The following is a 13,193-nucleotide window of genomic DNA, read 5'->3' as shown; positions in this document are numbered from 1 at the left end:
AAAAGAGTCAGTGAATTAGAACAGAAGATCAGGAGAAATTGTCTATTGTAAACAGCATGAAAACATTTGTTTAATAAAGGGAAAAGAGCCTTAAGAATCTGTAAAACAATATAAAAATGTCTAACCCTACAGGTCTTTGAAATCACAGAAGAGGAAAGAGATTGCTGCAGAAATTTCTAAAAAATTGAATATGTAATGGCTGAAAACTTCTCAAATTTGGCAACTGACATAAATTTACAGATTGAAGAAGCTTAGTGAATGCCAAGAAAACAACATCCAAAGATATAACCAAATTACTGGAAACCAAAGAGATAATTCATCAACAGCAGTGCTGCTTTAAAAGAAATGCTAAGGAAAGTTATTTAAACAGAAAAGAAGTGATACCAGAGAGAAACTTGGAACTTCATGAAGGAAAGGAAAGCAACAAAAATAATAAATATCTGGATAAATATAATAGATTGTTTTTTCTCCTCTTAAGTTCATTAAGATATGTATAATGGTAGAAATAAAAAGTTAACAATATTGTCTGTTGGGGTTTCCAATGTGTATAGGTCGGAAACAACTAATAATATGAAGGAGAAGACTTTAAAGAGAACCAAATGTCTGTAAGGTTTATAAGTTACCCATGAAGTGATAAAATTTTAATTCTAGCCGGGTGCGGTGACTCACGCCTGTAAACCCAGCATTTTGGGAGGCCAAGGCAGGGGGATCACCTGAGGTCAGGAGTTTGAGAACAGCCTCACCAACATGGAGAGACCCTCCTCTCTACTAAAAATACAAAATTAGCTAGACGTGGTGGCGCGTGCCTGAAATCCCAGCTACTCAGGAGAATCGGTTGAACCCGGGAGGCAGAGGTTGCAATGAGCCGAGATGGCACCACTGCACTCCAGCCTGGGCAATAAGAGCAAAACTCCGTCTCAAAAAAAAAAAAAATTAATTCTAAGTAGACTTTGAAAAATGAAGTACATATACTGAAATCTCTAGAACAACATCAAAAAAAGGGAAAAAAGCAACTCTGCAAATATGCAGATGTTCAAGTAATTCAAAAGAAGGCAGAGAATGAGAAATGGAAGTGAAAAACAGAGAGAAGAGACTCCATTTTCAGCACTGACATGTAAAGAACCTAGAATCTTACAAGATAAAGCTAAAAAATTGAGAATCAGTGTTTTGTTGTTTTTTTCCCCCCATCAGAGAACTGAGATTGCAGGGCAACCACTAGCCTGAAATCTGGAGAGAAAAGCAAATCCAGAGACTCATGGCCGAGATCTGCTTACCTAGAGCCAAAGCCACTGGAGCCATAAATTGGTGGGAACATTTAAATGATAGTTTTGACAAACTGCTGGAGGCTGAGTGTGGACTAACATGGGAGTGTGACACCTCTGGGAGCAGCAGTCTTAGGGAGGCCCCCACACTTTCATGGATTTTGCTTCTATGTATTTTATCAGGTACTTCATATTCTCATGAAGATCCTGGAAAAGGTCCCCTCGTAGTTCTTGCAGAGGGAGGGAGGGTAATCATTATGAAATATACCCAGAGTATTCTCCAACAAAGGTCTACTCTGTAGGGGAAAATATATTATTAGACCCCTATCCTGGCTTGGGGAGGGCATTTCTCCCACTTCAGCTCACTCTAGCCTTCCTGTGTCGGTTTCAGTGGGGGAAAATGTATACCACTAGAGAAATGCCCATGAAGGTCACAGCTCAGAGAAAATAGGCAAAGTAAAAAATAAAGGTTTAATCCTAAAATTATAGACTGTTTTTCATTCCCCATACCTTACTACCGTACCAACAGAGCTCTGGTATAATAACAATGCATTTCAGCTGGAAGAGCTGCAAGAATGGACTCTTCTGAGGAATAGTACTGAAAATACTGAGTACATAGCTCAGTACTGAGCTATAGTACTGAGAAATAGTACTGAGTACATAGCTCAAAGTCAATGGATGAGACAAACATAAGGATACTAGAGGAACTTGAAGTTTCTGACATCTATAGCAATCATTAAACACAGCTTACCTCCTGGCCAGATTAACAAATCCACATCATATGTTTACCTTTGTTCTTATTACTCAATGCAACATGGTGAACTTTCAACAAAAAAAATTGGAAGGCACACCTAAAGGCAAGAAAAAACAGTCTGTAGAGATAAAGCAGGAATCAGAACCAGACTCAGATGTTACAGATATGCGAATTATCAGCTAAGGAATATAAAAAACCATGATTAATATGTTAAGGGCCATAATGGAAAAAATAGACATCATGTAAGAGCACAGGAGATACATAAAGCAGAGAGACACTGAGAAAAGATCAAAAGGAAATGCTAGGCATAAAAAACACTATAACAGAAATGAAGAATGCCATTGATAGGCTTATCAATAGAATGGGCACTGCTGGGGAAAGAATCAGTGAGGCAAAAATAGGTCAATAGGAACTCCCTAAAGTGAAATATAAAGAGAAAAAATAATGAGAAAACAAAAACAGAGCATCCAAGAATGGTGGGACATTTTAAAAAGGTATATGATTTATCTATTATTGGAATACCAGAAGAAGAAGGAAGAAAAAAGAAGAAATATGTGAAGTAATAATGGCCAAGAATGTTACAAAATCAATGACAGACTTTAAAATATAGATCCAGGAACCTCAGAAAATATCAAGCAGAATGAATGATAAAGTAAGTAAACCATGCACATTATATTTAAAAACTGCAGAAAACCAAAAACTAAGAGAAAATCTTGGAAGAAGCAAGAGCTTGGAGGGGAAAATAAAAACTTACCTATAGAAGAACAGAATAAGAATTATGGCAGACTTCTCATCACCATGCAAGCAAGAAAAGAGTAGAGTAAAATATTTTAAAAGTTGAAAGAAAAAAATACCAACTGACCTATAATTATATATCTGTGAAATTAACCTTCAAAACTGAAGGACAAATAAAATAAATACCTTCTCAAACAAATACTAAGGTTATTCATTGCCAACAGACCTGAAACTCAGATCTACATAAAGAAAGGAAAATAATGATAAAAGGAAAAAAAAATGAAGGTAAAATAAGGATCTTTTATTTTTCTTATTCCTCATTGATCTAAAAGAAACTGTATAAAGTAACAGTAGGAACAACATGCTGGGTGATAATGAAACAGGAAGTGTTCCCTGATGCCTTCGTGGTGGTGGGGGAATTGGAGTGCTGGTGCTGGAGCTAGTTGGCGGCTTTGGCCAGCTTCACTTGGCTTTACTCTGCTTCACTTGGCTTTACTCGGCTTCACTCGCTCAGATCTGCTGCCCTCTACCCCTTGCGGGAGGGGGAGCACAGCTGAGCCAGTGCAGGAGCCAAGACGAGTGCTTCTGGGCACTGCCAGGAGCCAAACTCCATGCGGGCCATGGCAACACCTAGTGAGGGAGTACCTGCAACCCCTCAAAGCCCCAGAAGTAATATTACAGTCAGTACTCTTTTAGCTTTGCCATCCACGGATGGCTTAAGTGTTTAACAGTTCAGTGGACCCTTTGCCTGTTCACAAGTTCAGAGAGTGTGATAGCCTTGTGTATCCTGAGCTCTTGTCCTGCGTACAGGAAAGATTAGGGTGCATGAATGAACTGAAGGACAGTAAGTGTGGGGGATTTTATTGCTGATGGAAGTGGCTCTCAGTGGGAAAGGGAGCTGGAAGGAGGATGGAGTGGGAAAGTAGTCTCCCCTTGAAGTCTCTCTGGCCAGACTCTTCTCCAGAGTCCCACTGTCAAGCCATTCCTCTGAAGTCAAGCTGCTTCTCTCCAACGTTCAGCTGCTGTTTCTCCTCTCCATGTTTGGCTGCTTCTCCTTCTCTGCCAGCTGGATCAGGGGTTTTTATGGGTATAGGATTTGAGGCATGGCAGGCCATGGGTGGTTTTGGAAAAGGCAACATTCAAGTGGGAAAACAGGAATGTATGTTCTCACTTTGGGCCGCGCTTCCAGGCTTGAGGATGGGGCCTTCGCTGGGGACCCTGCCCTTTTCTGCCTAGAATTTTTCTGCCTCCTGTTCCTACCAATAATACCATATGGACAAGGGAAATGAATGACTGCAATGTTAAAAGAGATAGGAGAAAGTATTTGGGAAAACTCTATTACAAAGTACCTGTACTGCAAAGAAAACAGTGTAGTGTTATTTGAAGGTGGACTTGGATTAGTTAAAAATGAATACTGCAAACTGCGGGACAACTAAAAAGGATTCTAAAAAGAGGTATAAGTGAAATGTTAAGAGATAAGATTAAATAGAATCATATAAAATGTTCATTTAAAACCAGAAGAGGAAGAAAAATAGGACGGGGAAGAAAGAATAAAGTCAACAGTTAGAAACAGTTACAAACAAGGTGGAATATAACTATGTCAGTAGTCACTTTAAATGTGAATGGTGTAAACATCCATTAAAAGACAGTTCAGAGTGGATAAAAAACGAAACTTAGTTTAGAAAAGCAAGACTTTCTCCCATCTCTTATGACATGGCAGTTATTCATTTTCCTTGTCCATATTGAAATTATCACCCAGTATGTTGTTACTATTGTTACTTTAAACAGTTTCCTTTAGATCAGTGGGGAATATGAAAAATAAAAGATCCTTATTTTACTTTCATTTTTTCTTTTACGATTTTTTAAGGCAAGCTATGCATTGTCTGTAAGAAACCCACTTTAAATATAAAGAATAGGTAAGGTAAAAAGGAGCGAGATGGAGAAAGATATACCATATAATCACTAACCAAAAGGAAGCTGAAGTAGCTATATACATTTCAGAGAAAACAAACTTCAGAGCAATAAACATCAGGGATTTAAAAAGGTTGGGGGAGCATTACATACATATTTGGCAGTCAATTCTCCAAAAAGTCTTATCAATCCTAAATATATGAACTTAACAACAAAGTATCAAAATACGTGAAGCAAAAGCTGACAGAAGTGAAATGAAAAACAGCCAACTCCACTATTATAGTTGAAGACTTCAACACTCCTCTTTCAATAATTGATATAGATTAAGCAGGCAGAAAATCAGTGTAAGTAGGTAATTGACCTGAACAGTACTATCAATTTGATGTAATTAGCATTCATTAAATGCTCCATTTAACAAGAGCAAAATATACATTTTTTTCTTCAGCTTATAGGAGCATTTACCAAGATAGACCACATTCTTGGCCATAAACCACATTTAACAAATCTTTTAAGATAGTAATCATGCAAAGTATGTTCTTAGACTACAGTGGAATTAAACTAGAAATCAGTAACAGGAAGAAAGCTGGAAATTAGTTAAAGAACATATTTCTAAATAACACATGGGTCAAAGAAGCCTCCAGAGAAATTTTAAAATATTTTAAGCTAAATAATAATCAGAGTACAGTTTATCAATTTTTTTTTTGCAATTTAGTAAAGGCAGTGCTTAGGGGAAATTTATAGCCTTAAATGCAGGTTCTAGAAAAGAAGAAAGATCTAAAATCAGTAATAAAAAGTTCTACCTTAGAAAACTAGAGAAAGAAGAGCAATTTAAGCCCAATGCAAGCAAAAGAAAAGAAATAATAAAAATTAGAGCAGAAATCATTGAAATGGAAAACAATAAATTCAACAAAACTAAAAGTTATTTCAAAAAATAAATAAAATTGATAAAATTCTAGCCAGGATAAGGAAGAATAAAAGAAGATAGAAATTACCAATATCAGAAATGAAAGATGGATCTTCTTCACTGAAGCATCCATGGGCATTAAAAAGATAATAAAGGAATACTATGAAAAACTTTATGCCCCAAAATTTGATAAATGAAATGGACCAATTCCTACAAACTATCAAAACTTACACAAGTGTAAATAAATCTGAATGCTTCTATAGCTTTTAAAAATTGAATCGATTATTTAAAAATTATAATTAATAATTTTCAGAAAAAGAAAGAATCAGGACTAGATGAATTCACTGGTGAAATATACAAAATAAAAATCAGTTCTAAGATAACAAACAACCCTATTAAAAAGTAGGCAAAAATCTGAATAGCCATCTTATTAAAGATATAGATGTCAAATAAGTATATGAAAAGATATTCAATATTATTTGTCAAATTACAAATTAAAAACAATGAGATACCACTGTACACTTACTAAAATGGCTAAAACCACACACACACACACACACACACACACACACTCACTCTGACTGCCGATTGGTGACAAAGATGCAGAGCAACATAAACTCTTTTTCATTGCTGGTGGTAATGAAAATGGCACAACCACTTTGGAAGACAGTTTGGCAATTTCTTGAAAAATTAAATATAGTTTTACCACACAATCCAGCAATCACACTTGTAGGTATTTAACCGATTTAAAAACAATATCCACACAAAAACCTGCACATGAAAACTGCACATTATAGCTTCCTTCATAATTGCCAAAAACTGGGAGCAACCAAAATGTCCTTCAGTAGGTGAATGGATAAACTGTGATATATCCATTGACATGGCTAGGCTTTGTGTCACCACCCAAATCTCATCATGAATTGTAATCCCCATAATTGCCATGTGTCAAGGAAGAAACCAGGTGGAGGTAATTGAATCATGGAGGTGTTTTCCTCCATGCTGTACTCATGATAGTGAGTTTTCACAAAATCTGATCTTTTTATAAGGGGCTCTTCCCCTTTTTGCTTGGCACTTCTCCTTCCTGCCACGTTGTGAAGAAGGTGCCTTGGTTCCTCTTCACCTTCTGGGGTGATTGTAAGTTTCCTGAGGCCTTCCCAGCCATGCTGACCTGTGAGTCAATCAAACCCCTTTCCTTTATAAATTACCCAGCCTCAAACAGTTCCTTATAGCAGCATGAAAACAGACTAATACATCCATATGATCAAATATTATTGAATTATATAAAAGAGCTATAAAGCCGTAAAAAGACATGGATAAATTTTAAATACATATTACTAGGTGATAAAAACACTGAAAAGTCTGTATACTTTATGATTGCAATTATATGACATTCTGGAAAAGGCAAAACTCACCAGTGGTAAAAAATATCATTAGGTGCCAAGGTTCAGGGAAACACAAGGGATTAATTAGGGTTGTAAAATTATTGGATACATAGCATTATGCATTTGTCCAAATCCACAGCACTTACAGCACAAAGTGCAAGTCTTAATGTACACAAACTTTAAAAAAACTCATTTAGAAGGTTGATGGCTCTGAGGATGGAATGCAGGAGGTGAAAAAATAATATAACTGTAGTACAAATGTATGAAACAACCTACTGAAGCAAATGGAGTTGAAATGTGTTGACTTAAGTTACCTTGAAAATAAGTGGAGTCCGTAAGACTGGAGGCAAAAGAGTACTGTAGTCTAGTTGATAAAGTTATTTTCCATGGGAATAAAGTTGTTAACCTACCTACCAGGTTAACAATTCTGACATTTCTATATGTATATACTGAAATTGAACAAGTAAATAAGTTGATGGTGGATGGTGGGAGCCAGGTTTCTCTCTATCGGAGTAGGATTTACAGATAAGCAAGGGGAGGCAGCTAGAAGAAATCATGTAGTAATGCATTAGAGCTGGAAACCAGAATGAACTCATGCTTTGCTTATAGACACAGTTACATATGGAAATACTTATAGATAAGGGAATAGGCAAATGTTAGTATACACGTATATTTCCTTGCTCTCAGAAAAGAGGGCCTAGAAGCAACAACACCCCAGTAGACGAATGTCCACTTGCCAGATCTTGATTTCTAAGACCATTCTCCAGTAAAAGGAACTAAGGCTCCTTGGAGAAATGGATGATTCTAAAAGGGCTGGGGCGGGAAATACACAAAGTGAGCATGGGGCATCTTGCAGTGCTAGAAAGTAAGGATGTGCTCAAACACATACACATGTGTACACACATGCACACATACACAATGATGGAGGTATATCAAAGGGACATAGGAGGAAGTTGATGGAGCTTCCCATGGTCAAAATGGAATAATTTGACCAACAAAATGAATAATGTAATGTTGTATAAATGCTAGAGGCATTAAAAGAGTAATAAGTGTACATTAGAAACAACTTTATTACACAAAGTTGACAACTTAGTTGAAATAGACCATTTCTTGAAAGACGCAAACTACTAATATTCATTCAAGATGAAATTGATAACTCAGTAATACTCTGTTTATTGAAGACATTGTATTAGTATTTGTAATCTTCAAAAAAAATCAAAAACAAAAACGAAAAACAAAACACTGTCCCAGATAGTTCTGGGAAATTCTACAAAACATTTAAAGAAGAAATGATACCAATTCTCACAGTTTCTTCTGGAAAAATATAAGACAGAATACTTCTCAACTTATTTTGTGAAGCCAATCTTAACCTGCTACCAAAATCATGCAAAGATGGCACATGAAAATAAAACTACCAAACAATGTATCTTTATGAACACAAACAGAAAAATCCTCAGTAAAATATTAGTAAGTTGAATCCAGCAATATATACAAGGAATATTACACCAAGACCAAAAGGTGTTCATTCTGATAATTCAAAGCTGGTTCAATATTTGAAAATTAATCTGTGCAACCCACCATATTAGTAGACTAAAAGGTAAAAACCACATGATTTTATCAACAAATGCTGAAAACACATTAGGTAAAATTCAGCATCCTCCTAAGATAACTCTTCACTAACCCAGGAAAAAAAAAGGAAACTTTGTTATCTCAATAAGGGGCATCTACAAAACAGTGTCTACAGCTAACATTTTAGTAGTTAATGATGAAAAACTGAATGTTTTCTTCCTAAGACTTGGAATAAGGCAAGAATGTTCATTGTCACCACCTTGTTCAACATTGTACTGTAATTCTTGACCAATGCAATAAGGCAAGACAAATAAATAAAAGGCATACAGATTAGAAATAAATAGTTCCTGTTGAAAGATGACATGACTGCCTACATAGAAAATTCCAAGAAATCTATAAAAAGAAAGTCTCCTAAAACTGAGTTTAGCAACAATAATATATAAAAATAATATATAGTAGCAATGCACAATGTATTAGTTTGGTACAAAAGTAATAGAGGTTTTTGCCATTGAAAGTAATGGTGAAAACCACAATTACTTGTGTACCTATCTAATAAAACATTTTTAAAGAACTGTTTACAATAGCTCCAATTTTTAAAATACTTAGGTATAAATCTAACAAAATTATGTGCAAGATCTGTATGTTGAAAACTGTAAAACACTGATGAAAGAAATTCAGAAGACCCAAGTAAATGAAGAGACATGCTATAATTATGGATTGAAAGACTCAACATAGTTAAGATGTCATTTCTTCCAGTAAACATAATCCAAATAAAATCCCAGCAAGATTATATTTGTAGACGTAGGTAAACTGATCTTAAAATTTATATGGAAAGGTGAAGAAACTGTAGTAGCCAAAACAACTTCGAAAAAAAGGAAAAAGGGCCGGGCACTGTGGCTTACGCCTGTAATCCCAACACTTTGGGAGGCTGAGGCGGGCGGATCACGAGGTCAGGAGATTGAGACCATCCTGGCTAACACGGTGAAACTTTGTCTCTACTCAAAATAATTTAAAAATTAGTTGGGTGTGGTGGCATGCATCTGTAGTCCCAGCTACTCGGGAGGCTGAGGCAGGAGAATAGCTTGAACCCAGGAGGCGGAGGTTGCAGTGAGTCGAGATGACATCACTGCACTCCAGCCTGGGCGACAGACTGAGACTCCATCTCAAGAAAAAAAGGAAAAAAAAAATAGAAGATTTACACTATCAGATTTCAGACTTACTAGAAAGCTATGGTAATCAAGACAGTATAGTATTGGTGAAAGAACTGACACATATATAGGTCAGTGAAAGAGAATAGAGAGTCCAGAAATAGACTCACACAAATATGGTCAATTGATTTTTGACAAAGGTGCAAATGCAATTCAACAGTAAATGAATATATAAATTGTGGTAATTCCATACAATAGAATTTAGCCATATAAATGAGTGAATATTAAGATACACAACATAGATAAATCACAATTGCCATACTATACTAAATGAAAGAAGCCAATCTGAAAAGGTTGCATAGTCTATAACTCCACTTATATATAACATTCTGGAAAAAGCAACACTATTACCCTAAAACCTTTATTCAAATAGCAGGAGTTATAGTCATGTCATTTGTCCTCTACATGGAGCAAATACATCATTTACACATTAAATATGTTTTCATGTTTTTCTTTTATTTAACCTTTAAACTCTAAAGTACATAGTTCTGCTTGGCCCCAAGATGATTGTAAGAAACATGGACAATGAAATTGTATGGCTGTAGGTGACCATCTTAATTAAAACCTTCTCATAGCAGATTTTCAGACCTGGGACAATATATCCAAGAATGAATCTTACCCACCACTATTTTTTCACCCCAACTTCTTCACCCTTATTTGGAAAATAACTGCATTTAAAAATAAAATGTTTACTTCATGTGGTAATCAGTGTCTTGCAGTACAAGAAACCCTGATCTAGGAGTTTGAAGACCTAGGTGACTTTGGGCAAGTCACTTAATGTTTATTTTTTGCATCTTAAAATAAGGATAATAATACCTGTGCTGCTTACTTTATTTGTAAGGATCTCATGTGCATTACAGTAATTTCACAATGGTTTTACAGAGTAAATCACTTTATATGTTGTAAAGTGTTTGGTAAATGTGTCATCACTATTATTAAATAAAAGAAACCAATATTTTGTGGTATTTTGTGGCAATTAAAGCTGGTTCAACTCTGAAAATTTCTATAATTTTAAAAATTAGTGCAGAATGAAGGAGGAATAAAATCAACCTGGTGAAGTTGATTACTCTCTAGTTTTAAAATCTTATTTAACTACAAGATAAGCTATTCTGGTAAATTCTGGGTGCATGGCGAGACATTTAGTGCAAATTAAAGTTGTGGAAGCACCGCTAGGAAGAATAACAAGCAATATACTTCTTAAAGTTAATTGCAGTTATGAAGGAATTCATAGTTTTAGTTAAAACTGCAGTTGTTTCTTTCTAGCAGTAGATGCCAGTAGAGCTCTTCTTTTTATTTTTATTTTTTAATCAAAAATCAAATATCCGAAGCACTTCTATAGCAATAGCTTCCTGGTCACCTTACCACATATAGAAACATTGCTTTAAATACTAAATATTCTATTTTCTGGAAGGACTTGATAACAAATTGAAACAATTTTATTTTTAAAACAGTGCAGATTTAAAATACAGTGTTTTCAAGATACTCATCTAGTGAAGTTTACTCTTTTTGCTTTAGTAATTTTGTTTTAAAGCTTATGCATTGTTTTAAATAAAGTAATCTTAGTGTTCTAGTTAGGAATCTGCAACTTCTTTACTTGAGCAACATTGAATATAAATAAAAAATCTGGCTAGATGTGTTAAAAATGAATACGGTCCAGCTGAAATGTTAGGATTAGTTTGTGTATTTGGCAATGGAATACCATGAGTGTAATATTTTGGGGAGGTTAATATGTCAGAGAGGTGAATGATTAAAGGGGGTAATTGGAAGCGGGGAAAACAAGAAGTTAAGAAGTCCACATTGGCACTGAGTAAAAATGTAATTCAAAGAATGAATAAAATTTAGTAACAAATAGAGAAAAAAGGAGAAGTTCAATGATAACAGTTCTATTACTCTTGTCTCTATATATGAGCAACTTGGTGTTTCTTGGATTATCTATAAATATGGTCCCATCATAAATAAAATTCAATCATTTTCAAGTATTCGGTGATTCTACTTAGACCTTTAAATTGTTAAAAATGAGTGAATACTTTTTTCTTTTAACATATGTTTATTGAGTATGTAATACATGAATTTCATTTATGAATTCAAGTAACTCACAATTTAGGGTCATATAAATTCATAAACAGTACCTTTTAACATAATATTATGAGGTCAGTGAAAACAAAGCAGCAAAGTTTGTTTTCCTAGGAAGTATGTGGCAGACTTCACTGAAGAGGTGACACTTGAACTAACCCTTGAAGATGATTAGGATTTCCTTCAGTAGAGCAAATCAAGGGAATTCAGTAATTTTATCCACTTCTTCCCTTACAGAATCAGTCCATGCTCTGTAGATATTTATTGAAGACTACAGACATTTAATAAGTGTTTGTTTTGTGTAAGGCACTACCAGATGTTAAGAAACAAATTATTGTTATGCACACATAATATTTATACATAAAGCTACAAATTTAAGAATTTTGTCATATAGATGCTGTTGCATATTTGTTTAGATTGATATAAATTTTATTACACAAAACAAAGTATACAGAAATGAGCTGTTACATGGCAAAATTCATTGGTCAGTGTTTTGTTAACTGTTATTCACACATAATATTTATACATAAAGCTATAAATTTAAGTTTATCTTATAGATACTGTTACATACTTGTTTAGATTGATATGAATTCCATTACACAAAGTATACACAAATGAACTGTTAAATGGCAAAATTCATTAATCAGTGTTTTCTTATTGGCCTTTTATGTAGTCCTAATTTGATTACATTATTGTTCCTATTTATTTTACTTATCAGTATTGTTTCTATTTTTTATGTTTGTCAAACAGTTGGCAGTAAATCTGAAGTAAGATTTTTTTAGATAGATTGTTTTAGATAGACCTTTTTCTTTCTTTCCTTTCCTTCGCTTCCCTCCCCTCCCCTCTGCTTCCAAAGAGAACCACGGAAATTTCTTATCCTTTAGTGTCAAAAAACAGGTACTCAAAATTTTTGTTAAATGCCACAGGTTACTTTCTTTCCTGAAAATTGACAAGGCAAGTTTTACTTACTTTTAATCAAAAGAGATGTTTTGGCCAGGCGCGGTGGCTCACACTTGTAATCCCAGCACTTTGGGAGGCCAAGGTGGGCGTATCGCTTGAGGCCAGGAGTTTGAGACAACTCCTGGCCTGGTCTACATGGAGAAACCCCATCTCTACTGAAAATACAAAAATTAGCCGGGCATGGTGGTGCGCGCCTATAATCCCAGCTACTCGGATGTCTGAGGGGCGAGAATCGCTTGAACCTAGGAGCGGAGGTCGCAGTGAGTGGAGGTCGCAGTGAGTGGAGGTCGCACCACTGCACTCCAATCTGGGGGACAGAGTGAAACAACGTTTAAAAAAAAATAGAGAGGTGTTTCTAAGTGAGATCACTAAATCAGGGGTTTAGGTAAGTAGTAGTCTTCAGTGGTAAGGTTTTAAAATCAACATGTCTCAGCC

General features: G+C 35.2%; 1 protein-coding gene across 4 annotated transcripts in view; it reads left to right on the top strand.

Annotated features, from left to right (window-relative positions):
* PRKACB (protein kinase cAMP-activated catalytic subunit beta) overlaps positions 1-13,193 on the top strand; it is a 162,322-nt gene that overhangs the window by 53,762 nt on the left and 95,367 nt on the right. The window lies entirely within an intron of this gene.

The sequence above is a fragment of the Gorilla gorilla genome, chromosome 1 (genome assembly GCF_029281585.2).
Source record: "Gorilla gorilla gorilla isolate KB3781 chromosome 1, NHGRI_mGorGor1-v2.1_pri, whole genome shotgun sequence".
NCBI classification, from domain to species: Eukaryota; Metazoa; Chordata; class Mammalia; order Primates; family Hominidae; genus Gorilla; species Gorilla gorilla.
Note: the sequence above shows the minus strand (reverse complement) of the source record. Positions and strands in the feature narration are given on the sequence as shown.